We start from the raw sequence: 10,231 nt of genomic DNA on the forward strand, positions 1-10,231 counted from the left end.
ATCTCTCTCTCTCTCTCTCTCTCTCTCTCTCTTTGTGTCTTTCACTCTCTCTCTCTCCCACATTTATATGAGCTGAGCCTCCGGCTTAATAGAATGCAGGAGGAAGAGAGTGGAAGTACGGCAGTAACAGAGTGTCGCCCATATATCTCTGTCGGCCTGCCTCATTTTCTCTCCGCACCCTCAGAAATCTTGTGGTGGCTCGCCTTCCCCGCGCTGCTGCCACCCTGGAAGAAGAAATAAATGGGAGAGAGAGAGTGAGAGAGAGAGAGGAAAAAAGAAAGAGGAGAGCTCGTGACTCGTGAAGATGGAGGCCTCTGTTAAGTGCTGTGCTTGAAAGCCCGTCCGGCCTCATTAGCTGTCAGTTGTAACAATACTGAGCTGGCAGCGAAGACTGCTCCCAGTCTCGGTGCCATAAATCACAGGCTGACAGGGCCTTGACAGGGCTGGGAACCAACACACATGCAAGCCTTGCTCTCTCTCTCTCTCTCTCTCTCTCTCCCTCTCCACTGTTCCTCTTGTTCTCTTTCTCCTGCTCCTTTTCTCCCTTTCTTCATCTCCCCCGTTCCCCTCTCCCTTTCTCTCCGTACTGCTCCCTTTACTATCTCTCTGCCTTTATCTGTCTCCCTCTCTCACACACTTTGCAACACATTGCAGTGCGTCAACAGACAGCCCAGGACACATGGGCTCACATGAGCACACACTGACACACATGCCTATTGCAGCACTTTTTTTTTTTTTTTTGGCGTGCCATACTGGAGCGTGTTTGACGAGACGGGGTTTGGAAATGTCTGTGTTTCTCTGATGGATGAGATGTGTTCAATGGATGTGTGTGTGTATGTGTGTGTATAAAAAAAAATCCTTTTCGACTTTTTTCTCCCTGGCTCTTATTGCTTTCCCTAACATTTCTCTATCATACATAGGGGCACAGGGATATTTTGTCACATGTATTGTCTGGGCAATGAGACTCTGACCAAAGCACTCTTTAAGAAGAAGAAGAAGAAGAAGAAGAAGAAATTCAGGTCTGTACTGACATTACGTTATGTCATTTCTGGGTATTGAAGTCCTCAGCCTACAGTCCTACATTGCAGCTTTCAATGTAAATGTATCTGTGTATTTGCATGTGGAGGATGTTACGCTCCGTTCACATCCATGAGGCCTAGCAGGAGCTGCTCCAGCCGTCTGCCGCTGTCCATTATGGTGACGATGTGTGTGACACGACTGGAGAGGAAGGAAGTGGAAGAAACCAGGGCTGTGGGTCATTAATCACTGGGCCCTGACACACACACACACACACACACACACACACACACACATAGCTAAGAGGCTGGGGGGCATTGGTGCTGAGCTTGCAGCTGGGATAAACCCAACTGTACACACACTACACAAAGACACACGCACAAATGAATGTGTATATGCACGTGCGTACACACACACACACACACACACACACAGAGGGTGACCTCACAGCTGGGCTACATGCCTCAGAATTTGCTGCACCACCCCTTCGAGCTCAGATCCCACACTCCTCCTCTTCCATTCCAGAGTTTCACGTTCAGACCCAAACCCAACAGGACCGGCCTGGGTCGGAGCTCAGGTTGAATCCTGCGCTTAATTGCTCCGTCCCGAATCAAGCTCAAGTTCAAAACTATTGCTGAACTGCTAGGAGCAATTTAGTCGTGTGCGAACCCTCTAAATGCTGCTCCCCCAGGCTTGGTTCTGGTTTGGACGGCGGTTTTTCCGGGGTTAGGATCAGTTATAAAATTGTCAGGCCGAAGTCGAGCTCGGCTCCCAGCTGACCTGCTCCCCTCCATCTCCCCTCTGACAGATAAATCAGTGTTGCTTCAAAATGTCTCCAACACCTGAAATATGGCAGAGCTTGCCTGAGGCCAGAACCTAGTCAAACCAGAGAATATTTCTTTCTGAGCCCGAACTGAGCCTGAGGGCTGAAACGTTTGTGAGTCCAACGGCAGCTAAAGTACGCTGCTAATAAATCGCCAAAAGCGGCATTATACGCTGATAGATTTGGAAACCAAACCCGGGCCAATTAAGTGAGAAATTCAGGCCGGCTCCACCCGAGTCTATTGTGTCCCATCGGCTCCCATCGGGTCCCAACATGAATGTCAAGCCCCAAAATAGGGAGGACGGGAATAAGTCAAGATATAACTTTAAGGCTTTGGACGCCCACTCTCATCCACCTCTCCTCTCCTCCTCCTTTATCAATGTCATCTGTTACCATTAGTGTTTGAGGGCTTAGGATGTCCTCCTCTTCACAGTGCTGCGGCGTCCCAGAGGAGGTCCCAGCACGGAGTTACACAACCGGCCCCTCTCCCCGGCACTACATTAATCTTCCCCTGGTTGCAGAAATCTCCCTTTAACGTCTTCCTCATGGGTGTCCGCCTGCTTTTGCTTCATGTTGGAATTTATGAGAGGACTCAGTATGTAGTGTGTGTGTGTGTGTGTGTGTGTGTGTGTGCGTGCGATGGTGTGCATGCGCATGTAGGCCTGTGTGTGCATGCATGTGTGGGTGGACAGGGTAATTGGTCCTGTGAATGTGCTTGGGTCTATTCAGGCCAAATGAAGCTGCAGTGTACATACAGTGCTGTGGGGGTGTGGGAAAGGGATCACTGTGGACTTCAGAGGGAGCTGTGGAAGAATGAGGAAATTGCAGACAGATAGGCCTAATGGTTGTGCTGAGGGAAGAGGCTGTAGGGCCAACAGCTGCTAGCCATCCATCTGGACCGGGCTGCAGAGCTGGACCGGACCGCTCCGCACTGACGTATTCACTTCACAGGGACGAGTGCACTGGGACTTTCCATCAGACCGGGGTCAATAAGTATTTGCAAATAATTCTTGGAGTTTGTTTTAACTCCGTTGAAGCGCTGGATAAGTCAGATAAGAGGAGATGAAACTTTAATGATCCCTGTGGGGGGAATTTGGAATCTGCAGCAAAGAAAAACAGAGTAAACACAAGAAATAGATTTGGAATTTGGAATCTGCAGCAGCAAATAGTAATAGGATACAGCAAAGAAAAACAGAATAAACGCCAGAAATAGCTTCGAAACACAATTAGATCAGAAAAAAGAATGTAGCGAATGGGGGTTATAAACACACTCAACTGGCAATTCCAGCACTAGAACATGTTATAGAAAGTTGTTGTTTGCATGATAGAATGCATGAATGAGAAATATTGGAAAAGTATAGCATAAAACATTATTAGGTTGTGAAAAATAGCACCAGAACTCACTGAGACAATAAAAAGAATGAACCCAGAATATGTATGCTATGAAAATATCGCATAACTATGAAATATCTGCAGTAGGTAATGAAAACATTGTAAAAATATCATTATATATACAATATATAACAATGAGAAGCGTATGGGAATATAAAGAAAACAGTGTCAGGTTAGTGGTCAGTCATAGTATCATGCAAAAAAGACTTTCACTTTACTTTCTTGTGATGGTCTAACCTTTCTGGCTCTCATTGTATTATTCTTGGTGGCAAACGTCATCCATCTTGAACTCTACACATGTAAAAATACTATGAATTAGTTATAAACAGTGTTTGTCCCAGCTCTGCTTTCCATATGGTCAAATAGAGGGGGGAACATACTGTAAATTCCACTGTAATGAGTATAGTCCTATAGAAAGACATACAGCTGGGTAATATACTGTATTTTATGATAACTCTATCAGTATGGATCCACACAGAGGGATTTGTAAGTTTTTACATTATGGTTGGCAGTGGTATTTCATTGTTTTTTAAGTACAACATACTGTATGTTTAGCTTGTGACTGATCTATTTCACAGTGATATATATTTTTTTTAAATGGTAATCCTCAAGATCCTTGTTTTTTTTAATTTGGTCTTTGGTGCTAAGCGGTCATTGCTGTGATGTTTTTGCACTGCACTTGTCAATCAAACAGTGTATCCAGTACTGTTATGTTTAATTACTGTGTTATAACAATTGGAAATAGAGAGTAGCAAAACAGACATTTATTAAAAATATTGTGGATTAAAGTCTAGTATAAAGAGTAAATCATCTAAATGGAGGAGAAACATGGGAAACCTTCCAATACAAACCATTCTACTGGGAACATCCAAATACTGTGTAATATTATTATACTGTCAAAAGTAAGAAAAATATCACAATATTGCAACACACTCAAGGTTTTGTGAAATGCAAATTACGTGTTGTGAACATGAATAATGAGAAGATTACGTTCCTCCACCATGAAAGAATTATGTCACAATAACACAAATTGGACACGGCTCTTTCCCCTGTTTGTCACATGAAAAGGTTAGCTGATGGTTAAGTTAAGTTAAGTAAAACAACTTTGGTTAACGTTAGGCAACTAAAACAATTTGGTTAAGGTTAGGGTAAAGTTTTGGTCATGATATAAAATAAATAACTAAAATAAAACTTCGCTCACAGTAGAAAACTTTATGAGCTGGGAACTGAACCTGAGTTGAAGGTAAATGTATTCGCCCGTTCACCACCCGGACCCCAACACCCTTCCTTTCCACTTCTTCAGTCTCAAACCTCTGCCTGTTTCTAGTCTCCTCCATGTAATCCTTTCATGGCCTGTAGATGTATTTCTCTCACTTTTCATGCATGGAGCATTTTCATGCATCTGCATTTTAAGACTCATTTCAAAAAATGTCATGACACCAGGCTGGTTATTCTATCATGATTATATCACAATATTGCATCAGGCCATATTGCCTTGCCCTGTACAGAGGCGTTAGGTGTGTTATTTATGACACAAACCTGATGAACATCGGTTACCGTTGAGCAATGAGAGCAATATTGCTTATTGCTGTTCCGTTCTCATTTGCGGTGAGGCAAGTGACAAATGAAAGGCTAAGTACCTCCGGACAGTTGTTTGATTTATTCAGGATGTGACATCGATCACAGTGTTGCCGTTCAATCACAGAGTCATAAAGTATAAAAGGGGCTCAGCTAAACTTGTCCAGGTTGTGTTGCTGATTTCTGAGAGCGGAGGGCGAAAGTTGACGAAGAATATTTACTCACTGCTCTCCTCTGTTTCCCGATCCCCCCTAAACTCCCCATGTCCTGTGGACTAATACTCCCTTTCCTCCCTCTCCGCCACACCGCCACACACACACACACACACACACACACAGTGAAGCATACACACCCACACACATGCAGACGCGCATGCATGCTCTCACACATGGCCACACGTACATACACATGCATGCAATCAAGCATGGGTGCATACGCATGCACACACACACACACACAGCACACACACCCACCCACACACACACCCACACACACACACCCTCTAACCTCACTATGGTCTCACACAGCAGGCCTGCCATAAATCAATGGGCAGGATCGTGTCTGCCAGTTAGACTAAACAAGAGCATTTGTGAGGATTTGCTCTCGCCCATTAATCATCTTGACAGCTTGAAAAACACATTTCCCCTTTAATGACTGTATTTGGATAATCAGCTCTGTTTCCCTTCCCGCCCTCTCCCTGGCGCTCCCTCCTATCCCCTCCCCATTTGCTTTTTTTTTTTTTTCTAATTTCTCGCCTCAAGCGCCGTCAGAGGCATGTGGGTAACTCACTACTGAGAGGAGGAGGAGGAGGAGGAGGGGGAGGAGGAGGGGGAGGGACCTGCAGAGGTGAGGGAGGGGTCTCTCCGCTTCTAAAAGGGTGCTCCGAAAAAGTAAAAATAATCACGCCGCCTGTGGAAAAAAGTTTTTTTTTCACCCTCACTCAACAAACCGCAAGGCCTCTGCTAATGTAAACTTGTGTATGTGAGTGCACACTCTCACACTCTCACAGCCTCGCTAAATTAAACACACAGAACTCATGGACGGCCATGAAATGCTAACATGAACCACGCACACGCCTCTGTGTGTAAAGGCTGCAAGGCCCGTTGAGACTTGTGGGACAATAACTCTATCCAGTGATGTGATAGTGAAATAATTGATGGTTTGAGTAACTCCTTTTAACAATCAAAATATTTCAAACAACCACCCAGATAAGCACAAACACATGATAGTAATAGTGTGCAAAAAATGAATTTGTCTTTTATTTCCTCAAATACTCCATATTTTCATGGAACTTGGAACAAGGCTGACTTTGCAAAACTTGCTATGCTATATACTGAGAATTTTATTAAAAAGTTTTGTGTTAGCTTAAAAAAGGTGGTGAGTGCTATATAACAAATTTAAAGGGGCATTAAGAAATATATGACTTTTATCAACCAAGGAATTGCAACATCGCCAGCTTTCTGGCACAGCTTATGGCCTGTAATTGACATAAATAATAAAGTCACATTTTCACAATAAAGTAAGCTAGCTAATTAGAGCAGGGATCATGATGCAAAATACTGTAATAATAATACTGTTTTGACATTTGCTTTTTAGTTTAAGAATGAAATACGGGTCAGTAAGTGAGTCAGTAGAATCTCAGCACCTGGCCCAGTAATTGTTGACTCATTCAAATGACCTGCACATGGTCATTTTCTGCTTGGGAGCAGTAAAAATGTTACATATTGCACCTTTGACACGGTGGGTAAACTGAGTTCTGTCCAATTTCCTATCTATCTGTCTATCCATCTAAAGGACAGAGGCTCAGCACCGGTTATTACATTCACTGTGAGGGAATCAGGCCACTGTGTCACTCTGGACCAACGGTATCCAGGGAGTCTGGCCCAGAGCTGAGAGAGAGAGGGAGAGAGAGAGAGAGAGAGAGAGAGAGAGAGAGATGCTGCACATTCAGCTTAGTTTAAACAACCTCTTTGAGTTTCAGCTCAGTACATAACAGTAAGTGGAAAGGATAACAAACCAAAATAAAGACCAATATATTTGTTTACCGATATATCGGGTCGATATTGGTCTTGTATTAAAAATCAGATATCAGCCAGTCAGTGTCCTCCACCTCTCATATGATAGATACAGTATGATGTAGTTTGTTTGATTATATATTTATTGTCAGAGGTGGTAGAATTACACAAATTCCCTACTCAAGTAAAAGTGCAAATACTCATTTAAAAATATACTCTGGTAGAAGTTGAAGTACAGTTGATCAGCTGCTTCCGGGATGGAAGCCGTCTGATGCTGAAAATAAATTCTTTTTTTAGAAAATCAGTTGATGATTTCCCGAGAGTAACAAGTCTGTTTTTAAAATGTAGTGAGTAGAAAGTACAGATTTTTCTTTTGAAATGTAGTGAGTAAAAGTAAAAAGTCTTCAGTGAAAGAAAAACTTGAGTAAAGTACAGATACTTGAAAATCTTACTCAAGTACAGTAATGAAGTATTTTTACTTTGTTTCATCCCACCTCTGTTTATTGTATAATTGGTCACTACACCTGTTGTCTATGGGAAGTTCTTAACTGATTCTAATGCAACATTTTGATGGGATTACACGCAAGTATGCATGAACATGTTTATTATTAGCATTAACATTAGCATTAGCGTTAGTGTTAGCATTAAAGTATCCTGGGTTTCAGTGGAGAGTTTTAGTGTCTCATGGTCTAAATGTTTTTCCAGAAGCTTTTCCATCCTGACAAGAATAAAATTCTTGGGGAAACTGAATATTTGTGTTTATGTTTTGGGAAATTTTTGTCATGAAAATGGTCAAATGGTCAAAATTAAAGATACTCAATATCGGCACAAAATATTGGCTATCTGCAGTTTCGATCCAAAAATATTGGCATTGGCCTTCAAAAATCTGTATCAGTCAAACCCCAGTCTGAAAAACAGTCACTATGAACTTAATTCATCCAGTTATGCGTTTCAGTGTTCTTGGATTTAACGTATCATTAAGTTAGAATAGAGAGTGAGACACAGAGCTCATGTGTACATTATTGGGCGAGTGTGTATGTATATGTATGTATGTCCGTGTGTACACATGCATGTGTGTGTGTGTGTGTGAAGGATGGGCCGAGCTCTGACAGCGTGTTGACATCTGGAATAATGTCTGTGTTTGAACAGTTGTGAGACAACTACACCAGTGTCTGAAAGCTGAGTGATGGCGGCACACAGACACACAAAACACTGTTTGGTCCTCTGGCAGCCCAAAGTCACACACATCTATGAATCACACACTGTCAGCAAGCTACCAAACACCTCATGTGTTAACTGACTGTGATTGTTAAAGTGCATATAACTCAAGGACTTGCATTGAAGTGGCCTTTATTGGAATGACCAATATTCTTCACCAAAAAGCTGTTTGGTCATTTTCTTTATCTTAATGCATATCGCCTTAAAAAAAGATATTAAAATGCTGTAATTATGTTTTTTGCATTGGCTTATGTTTTGTCTGCTTGTTAGCTTCAACGTTGGATCACTGATCAGGTCTATATATTGACTGGATTTTAATAGTAAAAGAAACACCCTGGACATTATATACTCATGACTATGTGGATGCCCTTTGTTGCTTTTCATCCTCCCTCTCATTCATCTTTCCTGTTTCACTACACTGTATACTGTATAATACACTGTATAATACAACATATGTGTTTAAAAAGACACAATCTGTCATGAACCTGAGATGCTGACAATTTTCTGATACATTGAACAAGGTAAGTTTGTCTAAAGTGTGTCTGCAGGCCTGCAGCGCACTGGGAGAAGACACACTGGGAGCCTCTGAGTTTGGATGCCCATCCAGGGGAGAAATAAAGCAGACAGAAGAACCATAATGCTTTAAGTGAGTACATTATGACCACAGGCCATCCCAAAGTGGAAGAAAAAACCCAGTTGTCAATCAGGGCATGAATCGCAACCGTCAGAGCCGCCACTCATTCCCCGCCAAGGCACGTTCATTTCCGAGCGCTCGTGACATCTCCGCCGCGATCTCCCAGCGCGGCAACAAATGGAATCCAGCTGGAGACGCAGTCCAAGCGCTATTAGCAGTGAGCCATACTGTAATTGCAACGTTCATTTCTCCACCGGTGGTTAGGGAGGGTACGTCTATTAACGGTGCACACTCACGCCACTGGAACTTGGGAGAGACCACAGCAGCACCAGGCAGCTTTCCACGCCGGGGCCAAGTGGGGTTTGCCAAGGTCAGGCCTAACTGGAAATGAAATCAAAAGCACTGTTTCTCTGTTTGAAACTACAGCCGAGCTGACGGGTCAGCTGTTATTAAAGATATAATCTCCGAATTTATTTGACCATCTGAGTTTTAGGTACATTTAGGTGCATGTGTACAAGATTTGTTGAAGTTTCTTAACCCATCACAATCTATCATAGATCAAAATGTTGGTGTTTTAAAGGTGCAATAAATATGATTTTTACTGTCCCATAGCACAAAATGACCATAACATATCTGCAGGGCTTTGATTGGGTTGTTGATCAATACCAATAATTCAATGATATACTTTACCAGGTGCTGAGATTTCTGGTTTTCAAAATTCACATTCAGGCCCATACTCTGTGTTGGAACAAAAACTCCCCACCCATTGGAATTTCAAGACACTCCCATCCCCCCCCCCCCCCCAAATGGAATTTTCCACTGCTTAACGATATTTCAGCTATGATAGCTAAAAAGCCTGACAAAAAATGACAAGGCAGTTACAGTACTACTGCTTTACTAATTACAGGCCACCGTTAGCTGTGCCAGAGAGCTGTTGATGTTGTTGCAATTCCTTGGTTGCAGATAGAGGGCGATAAAAGTCAGAGATTACTTAATGCCCCTTTAACCTATCCTCCACCTCTACAGCTACAGACTGAAACAGGGATGGGTAACCATGTGCCATGTATGGCCAGCTGATTTCACTGATCAGCAAACTTCAACCAGAGAGGAGGAACTAATCAGTGAAATCACCTGGTTGCCCAAAAAAACACATGCAAGTGTTTCAACAGGGGGCGCCATACTGCATCTAAGGTCGGGGCCTTTGACATAACACTAAAAAGTCTTATACATTCAGACATAGGAACAATGAAAATGAAAGTCTGGCTATATAGTGAGAACCACACTACTGAGGTAGCATGGTGGCTACCTCAAACTTTTTAATTTTTAGGACAGATGCAATCACAAATATATATTGAAGGCAATAAACCACAATATTTTTAAGTAATATTAGCAAGTTTCACACAGTTTAAAAGGAGTTAAGGTCATCACACTGCAAAAAATGACAAGCTATCCAGTGATTTTAACTTGTTTCCAGACCAATCAAGCTTATTTTGTGACATTTTTAGTCAAATTATCTAACTGCACTGGCAGATAATCTTGTTTTCAATAAATTTC

Source organism: Centroberyx gerrardi, chromosome 8, assembly GCF_048128805.1.
Source record: "Centroberyx gerrardi isolate f3 chromosome 8, fCenGer3.hap1.cur.20231027, whole genome shotgun sequence".
In the NCBI taxonomy this organism is placed as follows: Eukaryota; Metazoa; Chordata; class Actinopteri; order Beryciformes; family Berycidae; genus Centroberyx; species Centroberyx gerrardi.